The sequence below is a fragment of the Lycium barbarum genome, chromosome 7 (genome assembly GCF_019175385.1).
Source record: "Lycium barbarum isolate Lr01 chromosome 7, ASM1917538v2, whole genome shotgun sequence".
NCBI lineage: Eukaryota > Viridiplantae > Streptophyta > Magnoliopsida > Solanales > Solanaceae > Lycium > Lycium barbarum.
The window spans coordinates 96,364,806-96,373,744 of record NC_083343.1 but is presented as its reverse complement, the minus strand read 5'-3'; the positions used below and the strand labels follow the sequence as shown (position 1 = coordinate 96,373,744).

At 35.1% G+C, this 8,939-nt stretch overlaps 1 long non-coding RNA gene across 2 annotated transcripts; it reads left to right on the top strand.

Moving 5' to 3' along the window:
• Positions 1-1,409: 1,409 nt before the first annotated feature.
• LOC132603593 (uncharacterized) lies at positions 1,410-8,429 on the top strand. Of its 2 annotated transcripts, none has more exons than XR_009568427.1 (3): positions 1,410-1,562; positions 1,988-2,046; positions 4,884-8,429. It is a non-coding gene; the product is annotated as an uncharacterized LOC132603593 (long non-coding RNA). The 2 variants fall into 2 exon arrangements; XR_009568428.1 differs by having other exon boundaries at positions 3,269-8,417.
• The last annotated feature ends 510 nt before the right edge of the window (positions 8,430-8,939 follow it).

Below are 8,939 nucleotides of genomic sequence, written 5' to 3'. Positions count from 1 at the left end.
CCTCGTGAGAGTTAATCTCTCCGGCCAGGACATGGAAAACCGCCCCTCCCCTCTCAGCCGCACAAAAATAGCTATTTGCTTATATTCCTATTTTCTTTCTTTTATTCCGCAACTGGTCGGACACACACCGGCACACACAAAGGCATTCCCGCATAAGGGATATCCTTTTCCTCCGATCGAGTCGAACTACAAGTGACTTGATTCCAAAAAATAGGGATATGTAGGCGATCTCAATTCCAGAGAGTCAGTCACACTCTTACCAATCACACTGGAGTTCCCAGTTTGATAATTAGGAGATCTAAGAATTTGTTAAATTTTGCATTTAGAAATCATCAATCGAGTCGAACTACAAGTGGCCCGAATTCTGATGAAACCTGAGATATGTAGGAAATCCAAAAACCAGGGTCCGGCCATATATTTTGAAAATTGCATAAAAATGAGAGGTATTATGAGTTGGGTCAATCAAAAATCAAGGTTAGTCAAATTTCGTTGCTCAGGGATGGCCTTTCCATCCCCGAACACCAAAGATCAATTACTGAAACCTAATTTTCGACCTCTCATAATTTATTTTAATTACCCAGAGTCCTTGAATATTAAATAGAGTGAAATATGTACTTTTCTACAAGTCAAAATGATTTTATAAATTATTTAGATAATGTTTGTCAGTTCATTTGGCAAAATAACCTCTATTACATTATTAAATCATTTTAGAAATTTATAATTAAATATAGTAACATTTGCTAACTTTAATCAAGAAAGAAATAATTATTTATTAGATTATTGATTAGTAAGTATTTTACTCTATTTAATTCAAGAAATCTGATTAGTTAAATGAAGTAAGCATTTTTACCATCAGCTCTTAAATTTTGCATGTGACTTTGTACAATTTATTATAATTAACCATAACTAATTGCTTAATTGTGGTTAAATTCCATAAATTGTTTAATGCATGGCGGATAGAGGCTATAATTGAAATGACTAATTGATTAGTCAAATTATGGACTTAATTGAAATAGCCAAATTCAGTGGTTCAGGACAATTTAAGTCATTCTTAGCAAAATTGGTTGATTGAATTAGGTGTGGCCATAATTGGCATAATCAATTTCATGATTTAAGTCGGTTGAGTCTTTTGCGGAAAATTAGTTTTTAATCAGTCAATTAGTTATAATCGGGTCATAATTGAAAGGTTCAATTAATGAACATTACTTCAAGTTTGGCTACTTTGTTAAGTATTGCACGTTTAGCCCCTTCCCTATATACATATATACATAGATATACACCTGTGTATGCATATACACGTGTATATCACGCATTTATATATATATATTAGTCGTGCACGATCCATTAAGACCGTGACCCGGCCCATGAACACATTAAAGGAGGCTATCCCCTCAGTCTCTCATTTCACAAAACCAAACGGTCCTTTAAAGAGAGGAAAGGGTTCCTCTATCAAAACCCTAGTGCGCCGCCTCACCCTCTCTCCACTCTCATGCGTCACTTTGCGGATAAAGATAAAAACACCGGCGTACGTCACCTTTTCCAGCTTTTTCATGGTCGATTAGGTAAGCATTTAATGCTAACCCCCTCTCTCCACCGAGTTTTTAGCCAAACGAGGTATTACTTTGCTTTTTTCTTTATTTATTGCAAATTAACGGTCAAATAGGACTGAACTCTTAATGAGTTTTGTTGCATTCGTTTTTTAATCCACAAATTTTATTAAATATGGGCGATTTAAAGGGGAAACCACCCCACCCCCCCAAATTTGATTGTACCACATCGAAATGTAGGGAAAAGGTTTCAGATTTGGGGTTCTATATAAAGAACCCAATTTCTACCATTTTAGAGGGGAGCTTAAGACCGAATATCAGCATATTTATAAAATACTTAAGTTTTTGGAATATTTTTCTTTTAAACTTTGATTGTTCGAGTTAAGTTAAATATTCAAATACTTTCTTCGTTCTTGTTTGGGTTTGGCTTGAGCATTCAGGGTTGAGGAAGCAAAATCTTCCAAGTTCAAATCTCGACAAGTGGCTGAACTCACAAGAGGTAATTTTCTCTTTTTTAAAGTTATTTTACTGCATTGGTATAATTAGTAATTGTTGTCTATGTGTTTCATTATTTTAGTTTAACTACTGTAGATGTGCTTAGGTATTCATGACCCTCTATGTGTCATTTGATTGTTTAGTTGTTTCTTGTTTAGCCCTGTTTAATGTTTGGTCGATTAGTTTAAATCCTTGTCATGTTAGATTAGCTTTGTTTTTGTTGATAATCCAATTTAAAACCATGGTAAGCATTATTTGTCCTGCTTTACCTTAAAATAAGATAGCATAGTCCTAATGTGGGTCTGTGTCTTAAATGCATTGATGTGTTAATTGATTAGTGTTCATATAAGCATGCTCAGTCTCATCAAGGATAAGTAAATGAACCAGAGGTCCTCTATTAACACCTATAAGGTCCAATTTGTTTAACTTGATAAGAATGTAAAGCATATGTAAAGTGTTAAGCCTGTTTGAGTCTTTTTATTTGATCTTGATAAGTTGGATCATGTTGATCTCTGTCTATGCTGCCGCTGTCTAGCTTAAGTCTCCTCTAACTGAGGTCTAGCATGTACTTTTTTTGAACCAGCCTCATAACTATTTTTGTTTTGGATCTGTGCACTAACCAAGTGAAGTCATGTTTAGTATCTTGTATATTGTCTTAAATTTGATCTAGATACCTCAGTATGTGCACTCAATCCATGCCTCCCTAATAAGCTGGTATGTGTATCTATGAACCTGTGATATAAGATGCCTTATGATTAAAAATGATCTAGTATTAGCCTGTGAGTCTGTTATCCTGTTTGCTATCAAGTGTAAATTCATGTTTCCATGCTAAATGTCATATTTTATGCTTGTTTGAGACTTGATGATACCTACATTGGTTCCCAGTTATCTTTACTGTATATTGGTGATACAATATGGTTATTGTAAGGTTTAAATTGAGATTTAGATATGCACATAGGGTTTGAATCAAAAGGAACTTGTTTAGATGTTTTAAAGAGGCAGTTTTCTGAAAGTTCATGCATACCCTGTCTACTTATTTCCATCCTCAGCATGTGTTTGGATCATGTATGAATCCCTGTCTTGCTTAACTTTGAAGTACTACCATCCTGGATTACTGTGCATGATTTATTTCATATTATAGCATCGTTATTAGTCTCTGTATCTTGTGTCACTCGAAGGTTTAACTTTTTTTTTTTTTTTTTTTTTTTTTGAGAAAATCGATTTAGAGTTTGGTCACTTATCGTGTAAAAGATCATGAATGACTTACCTAAGGACAAGAAAGAAGTGGTGGGGCTTTGAGATACAAGTCTAACGCAGCCCAATCATTTGGAATCTAGGCTGTTGGGGTTCTTCATGTGACATTACACACTATGTGATCTAATATTTATTAAAGGGGCTTGTGTAGGTCAGTCATATGAGATGTCAAGAAACTTTATGCTTTATGATGGGGGTATAGCATCGGGGTGGGCGTTCAGTATTCGGTTCGATATTTTCAAAGTACAGGTTTGGTAATTCGGTAATCGATAATTGAAAGTAAATACCAAATACCAAACTTTCAAACTTCAGTTTGGTAATTCGATAATCGATAAATCAAATTTCGATTTGGTACAGTATTCGGTAATACCACATTGAAGTCGAAGATCATCACTGGCCAAGCTCATTTGACCATATATATAACGGCTTCCGTTAATGATCTTGATAGGAGAAATGTTTCTAATAACATAATCACTTAAGTAACAATCCTGGCCTTTTCTCAGATATCTAACACTCGAAGTGCAAAGGTAAAAGATTTGGAACCAAAACTGACCTCTAATTTACAAGGATCACGTTAAATCAACTAAAGCACAAATCTTCAAATTAGGTATGACCATGCAAGCATACATGGAGCCAAAATAAGTAGACAATCTCTACCAAGAAAATTAAGAGAGGCAATAATTTTTGTTACCTGTTACTCTGCCTCCACTACCCTAACCTAGAGCCAAAATAAGAAGGGAAAAAAGGAAATAAAGAAGAGGACCAAACAACTAGTAAGCAATGACTACGAATTGGAGGGTAAGGCAAAAAGTAGATCAGATCACTTCACAACACATGTCCAATATAACTTAAATATATTACAACATAAATCAAAACTGCCGACATGGAGAAAAGACAAGATCTTAAGGATAAACAAGTACAAAGGGGATATCTATTACATTGTAATAAGGAGACCTTAAGAAGAGGAAATTAAGGACAACAGAAAATTATTTCGGTATTCGATAAAATGGAATACCAAATGGTATTTTTATTGAATATTGAATACCGAATACCGTATTTTTCAATTTTATTCCTGAAAACCGAACCGAAAACCGAAATACCGAATTACTTAAATTCTCGGTTCGGTTCAGTTCGGTTTGGTAATCCGATTTTCGGTGTTTTATGCCCATCCCTAGTATAGCATGATAAATAAATTGGATTTCCTATTTTATGTGGTTTTGAGCACTCTATGTCTGTATATTTAAGAGATATTTAGATATACCATCTCTGCTATGACCCTTGAACTGTCTGCATGTTCCTTTCAAATAATTTATGCCATGATTAAATCTTTGTAAGCATGTATAGTAGTCAGTCTGAGTATAATGACTGTATACAAAGAGTATATCTAAAAATATACTAAGTATGCCCAAAATTCTGCATACCCCAGGTATATATGAGTTTGTATACTTAGTGAATATGATGTATATCCTCCATTTTTTTTAATTGACCTATATCTCATGACTACTTGAATGATAAGCATATGTGTGTTCTCGTATTAGGCTCTGATTGGTCCTGTTATTTATGTTTGGTCTATTTTTTTTCTCTAAGGTCATGCGGGCTTTCTATGCTTCTCAAATTTCTCGTCATTCGACCTAGTTGGGCCATCTGTATTCCTATTTTTTGGGGCTAGTCCTTGTACTATTTCTGATAATCGTACATGTGGGTGTGATAAATTATGTATAGTTCTTTATCATAGTTATGCACACAAACCTTAAGCATTCCCTAATCCTTGTCTTTTTCGATGTTCCATGTGATTTATATACCGGGCCATTTGGGCCACCTTTCTGCATCTCAAAACCTGTTGGGCCTGAGGCCTAACTATTTCTCTTTGATCGAGTCCGATGAAAATAAGGGAAGCTAATATATTGAAGGCCCAACCATGGGTGAAAATGGTTGAAGGCCCAGCTATGGGTAAAAATAGCAAACTGGTGGGCTTAGGTATGCCCACCAATCTAACTCTGTTCTTTTATTTCGATTGCTAAGTGTACATGTATTTGTAAGGACATGTAAAAAATATTTAAAACCCCTTATGTATGTGTAGAACTAGGAAACACTTAGTATTTTAGGGAGTCACCTAAAACACTTTCAAAACTCAGTTAATTTTTAACTTTGCATAAAATGGTATTCAATATGATTTTGTTAAGGTTCAAAACTGACTCAATATTTCGGATAAGTTAAACGATTTCACAAAAAAAATGGTTAAGTAGTAAAATGATTTGGGGCCTTCCGCCCCATTGAGAAATTTGGGTAATAAAATAGAGGATACTTAAATTGTTTTGGGCCTTAAGCCCAATTGCTGAAACCGTGAATTATTTCTTGAATTTCTAAGAACAAATTTTGAAGCAAAAAATAAGCTATAGACCTGTTTTTAATAGAGTGATTTCTCCAAACACTTTTGAAATTTTCTGGAAAAATATGGAGGACTTGGGATCACTTAGAACAGAAATGGACTCTTAAAATTTGGACTTAAAATGATTTTGAGCCGTTGGGCCGAAGAAGCCCAAAATGCTGTGGACCGAAAAATAAAAGAAATCTGTTGGGCCAAGTTTGAGATGAGATGGATTTGAGTTGGAATACAAGTTGACCAGTATGGGCTTCAATCATAAAATTGGACTTAAATAAACATTTGTATTTTCTTTATCTATATGTACAAAAATCGGAGATATACACCATATTTTTTTATATATGTATAATAAAACCCGTAAGAACTAAACTCATTTTATTATTATTAGAATAGTAGTGACTCTACTAGGGAGAAATCCCGGGTGTGTTCTCGTCCGGCAATAAAGTGAGTTTAACACTTGCGCGGATTTTTAAACCCAAAAACCCCTTTTCTAAGGAGACTTTTTTGCCAAAAATTTTCTTGAGTTCATGATAGAAATGAATGACATTTTTGCGGAAAGACTAACACTTTTAAGCAGATAATACATTAATCATATATTGAAGCTCGTATGTTAACCGTATTCTATAGATTTTTAATACTAGGGTGCATAAAACCTTCCCTAGGGGATCACCATTATCCTTACCTCGAACTTTGGTATCTAAAGATTTCTCTCTTGCTTGAAAAATCTATTTACCCTATTTTTCCTAGTTTTCCTTAAATAAATTAGGTGGCGACTCTAAATATACTAAATCCAATTAGAGCACCAACAACCTCTTAGTAGCTTTTATGCACCCACGTAAAAGTGAACCGTAACACATTTTTTTTTTTTTTACAAAAAACGATTTTCCTACATGATGAAACTAAATTCATCATTCGAATATCGAAGCCGAAGGGGTTTCGAGTCCAAAAAATTGAAGGTACGGCAGCGCCGACAACACGAATCAACTTTAAATAGAAAAACTAACTGCAGGTTCCCGGGATGTCAGGAGGACGATCCACTTTTCTAGTTTTGTTTCGTGTGCTGGAAATGGTTCACCAAAGGAGGTTGAGACCGCCGCTGAGATCGGGATTTTAGGGAAAATATCAAACCACGAGGGCTATAAAGGATTTTGAATGCCAAAAGGGAAAATATCAAGCCACGAGGGCTATAAAGGACTTGAATGCCACAGGGAAAAATATCAAGCCACGAGGGCTATAAAGGACTTGAATGCCACAAGGGAAAATATCAAGCCACAAGGGCTACAAAGGACTTGAATGCCACAAGGGAAAATATCAAGCCATAAGGGCTATAAAGGACTTCAATGCTACAAGGGCAAATATCCAGCCACGAGGGCTACAAAGGACAAAAACGCCATAAGGGTGAAATATCCGGCCGAAGAGGTCGTAGTAAAGCAATACGGCATATCTGAAATTAAGGATCATAGCCGGCATAAAGGATGAAAGAAAGACGATTTAGCCAAAGGGAAATATGTCAATCCATTGTAATTTCTTATTTGCCGTGAGGGCCATTGCATATTTCCTTTCTTGTTGTCGTAAGGGCCATTCATAATTTCTTATTTGCCATGAGGGCCAGTTGCATATTTTTTCTCTGTTTCCATGAAGGTCATTCATATTTTCTTATTTTCCATGAGGGCCATGTGCATATTCCTTTTATGTTCCCATGAGGGCCATTCATATTTTCTTATTTTTCATGAGGGCCATTGCATATTTCCTTTTTTGTTGCCATGAGGGTCATTCATATTTTATTATTTGCCATGAGGGCCATTTGCATATTTCTTATCTATTGCCGTGAGGGCCATTCATATTTTCTTATTTGCCGTGAGGGCCATTTGCATATTTTTTCTATTTGCCATGAGGGACATTCTTATTTTCTTATTTGCCGTGAGGGACATTCTTATTTTCTTATTTGCCGTGAGGGCCATATTCATACAGACATGCTGTAGAGGCCATATTCATACAAGTATGCCCAGAGGGCCATTTATGCATACAAATTATCAAATACAATCAAAGTATCAAAGCGATGTAAAGGCGATGTAAAACCAGTTAGATGACTGCAGTATTCGCTCCAAGGGTCAAGGTCATATAAATTTGGTCGGACGACTGCAATATTCGCTACGAAGGTTAAGACGATGTAAATCAGGTTAAGGGGCCACAATATTCGTCAGCAAAATTAACCAATGTTACTCAGCAGGTGGAAGCAGATTTGCAGCCGCCAGATGGAGCAAGCTTATCAAATCAAATCCAGACATATGCGGAGCAAACCTGAAACTTTTTCTTATGCAATCGGTCGAGATAGGGTGTCCATGAGAGTCAATCTCTCCGGTCAGGACTTGGAAGATCACTTTTCCTCGCTCAGCCACACAAGGATGTTTATTTGCTTATCTTCATTGTTTGTTTTTATTCCGCAACCGATCGGATGTACACTGGCACACATACAAAGGCATTCCCACATAAGGGATATCTTTTTCCCTCGATCGAGTCGAACTACAAGTGACTTGATTCCTAAGAACAGGGATATGTAGGCGGACTCAATGCCAGAGAGTCAGTCACACTCCAACCAATTACTCCGGACTTCCCAGTCTTGTAGCTAGCCACATGTTTAAAAATTGCATAAAAATGAGAGGTAATATAAATTGGGTCAGTCAAAAATCGGGGTTAGCCAAATTTTGTTAATCAGGGATGGTCCCGCTATCCCCGAACAATGAAGGGGTAGTTGTTGACATCTAATTTTTTACCTCCCGTAATTTATTTTAGTTATCCAAAGTCCTTGAATATAGAACAGAGTGAAATATGTATTTTTTTAGAAGTAAAAATTGTTTTATAAAATTATTTAGATAATGTTTCACTGTTTTACTTGGAAAAATAATTTCTATAATATTATAAATCATCTGGAAATTAATTTACATATTTTTACAACAATTGTGATATACTTGCTAAATTTAACCAAGGGAATAATTTAAAACAATTATTAATTGTTTGAATTATCAGAAATCAATTAGCAAGTATTTTATTCCATTTAATTCAAGAAATTTGATTAATTAAATGAATTAATCACTTTACCCCTCAATTCTTAAATTTTCATTGTTAATTTGTTAGAATTTGTCATAATTAATTGAGTGTTTAATTATGGTTAATTCCATAAATTGTTTGTTATGTGATTAACGGTGGCTACAATTGAAATAATCAATTGTTATTTAATTCTAGCCATAATTGAAAGCCAA